The sequence below is a fragment of the Chaetura pelagica genome, unplaced genomic scaffold (genome assembly GCF_000747805.2).
Source record: "Chaetura pelagica isolate M959 unplaced genomic scaffold, ChaPel_1.0 scaffold222, whole genome shotgun sequence".
NCBI lineage: Eukaryota > Metazoa > Chordata > Aves > Apodiformes > Apodidae > Chaetura > Chaetura pelagica.
The window spans coordinates 8,445,854-8,448,705 of NW_009952711.1; positions in this window are offsets into that span (position 1 = coordinate 8,445,854).

Genomic DNA, 2,852 nt, shown 5'->3' on the forward strand with positions numbered 1-2,852 from the left:
GAGCCTGTGCAAAATCTTCATCATTGGGAGCTGATTGCTTGCAATTCATTTTCAGGATTTTTTTCCAGCAGGTGCACTATAGCAATGTTGTGGACAACTATCAATTAGGAAGCAGGCACCAATGCATGGGCTACTGTAAAGGGGGGAGGTTTAAAGGATGGCTTACAGCACATATTTCATGCACAATTTCATGTTTCATGGGGTTATATCTTAACACATTTCTTCAAATACAATCTTGCTAAAGAAAGGCAAAATCACTAGCATTTTACATGGATAATTTCTATATATCAAAGACTTACAGAACTCTGGGCATGCAAGAAGATAGAGAAAGAAGTGTCAGTCAAGCTAAATCTTCCATAAAACTAAACCAATTTGAGAGAGATATTAGTTATGCTTGATTTAAACAGAAGTGTGTTAGTTCATTCAAGGGATCAGAGATTTATGCAGAGTCCTGGCTTGCATATGCAGATCCAGATGGCATCCTTTCATTAAAAATTATGCTGTTGTACTTATTGCATAGCTAGACATAAAACTGCAGCTAAAGCATAGTGGAAAAAAGTTGTTCTATAATTAGAAAATATGAGGCTATGAATGTTATCAGCAGTAATTAATTATTAACTCCATTGTTCACTGACTAAACTTATAGCTAGTGTCTTATTTAAATTATTTCCATTTATTCTAAATATAAAACTTCATAAAGATCTGAACTGAAGCACCACTTAAAAAACACACAGCCAGTGATTTATTTTTTCAGAGCCATGCCTATGCCTGGACTATGAGTACCTCCAGCTTTCTGGAATTGAAGACTCAGGTATATTTTTTTTCCTCCTATTGCTAACTGTCAGAAACAATAAGTCATCAAGGAAAAAAATAATTAAAAACCCAACAGTATGGATCTGAATTAAAAAGTTAGTATTACTCATAAAAGCCTCAGAATATTTAAAAACAGGAATTCTACTTGCATCCTACTTCACTGAGTAAAACACGGATTACTTTTTATCCCTGATTGCTTTCTTTATAATACACAACAGATAAGCCTGTTGAATACCACAAATTTTTTTCATTGCTATCATTCTGAATTCAGTCAGTGGAATGGATCAGAGAACATACTGATATAAATCCAGCAAATGCACTGGCAAAACCTGCAACTGGGATAAATCACTTGTCAGAACGGTGGTCCTAGATTGGCAAGATACAAGTAATACTAGAAACAGCTGTAGTCACAGTTTACAAGGGTTAGCTTAATGAAGGCAACTTCTTGTGTGTCTACTGCAGGCACCCAGTCTTTGGAAGTCCTAAGTGCCACACCTTCCATACTGTAGAGGTGCATATATGGAGTCTTTTGCTGCACTGGGAAAATTAGGCTGAGCCACAGAATGTGGGGACCTGCCCATTATGCTGAAAAGGAGGTAATGACAGGACAAGCTGATCAACTTTGGACCTCATATGAAAATGGTTTAAAAAAAATAACGCAAAGCAAGTGACAAACGGGATTAATCCAAATAAGTGCTGAAAAGCAAGATGAGAATTTTAAGGATGGAAGTTACTCATTCTCTGTGTTTGTGTATAGGAAAGGCTGAGTAATACAAGACTACCTGGTATCATAAACCTTTATGCTCATTTTGGTTCACTCCACTGAAAAACCCCAAATTACTAATATCCCCCTCACCACCAGGTGGCACATATGTACTCCCTGTGCTTTTTAACTGCCTCTAGAGTTGACTTCAAGTAGTAACTGTTACCCATTTTTCCAGAGAGGAAGGAGTGAAGATGTTAATAAAAGCAAGGAATGATAAACCACATTATATTATTAAGTATAGACAACTAACAGTAATTAAACTAATCTTAATATGTGGATAAATTCCAAACTTGCCTTGTTACTATTATTTACTTTGAGGTCAGAGGTGAATTCACAACAACAGCGTGGAAAGTAAAGCAGGATATGGAGCTATTGAAAACTTCAGTATGTTTTACAAATACATCCACCAGCAGCTCAGCAGAATTTAAAGGTGAAATGAAACAGGGATTTCAGAAAAAAAAAACCACAAAAAACAACTGATGCCAAAGATTGAAATAATCATACAGAACCAGAAAACCAGGCATATCTACCCATTATTTTGATTCTCTGTATTTTAAACCTGCTGATGACCCATTGGTTGGTGTGCAATGTAAGGGCTTTTCTTGCATTGCTGCTACTTTTAATTCTTGTGTTGTAAGTTTCAAGAACTAATAACTGCATATGCTAGAAATGTTGCTACCTAGCAGTAATTTTTCCTTTGTGCTGATACAGGTTGTGTTTGAATGTCAGACTTTGAAACATGCAAATATAGATTTCCATTTTCACCTCTATGATCTTCTATGCAGTTATGCCTTTTTTCAAGTCTATGATGTAAAAAAATACTGCATTATCTATTATGGCCACAGCACACCCTTCTCCACAGTACATAATGGACCCACATGTTTCATATATCCATCAGAAAGGCACTAAGCAGACCATGAATCCACCAAACTGCATAAGAGATTTGAAAGCAAACAGAGATAAGCATGTGAGTACAAAAGACAGAACAAGGAATTTTTTAAGGACAGAAAACTACTGACCTAAATCAAAGCAGAGAAACACTAGCTAGCATGCAAAGCAATTCTATCCGCACACCACAGAATACATGTTTTGAGAAAGTAGATTCTTGGAGATTTGAAGTATAAACTATGTACATAGCTCCCTCTGATGACCATTGGACACGATACAATGCAAGTCTCCTTTTATTTTTGTTCGGGCATTCAACTGACAGCTGACTGGTTAAACTCTAATTGCTTCCAAGTGAGGTCAGCAAAGGTATTTATCGAAAGGAACT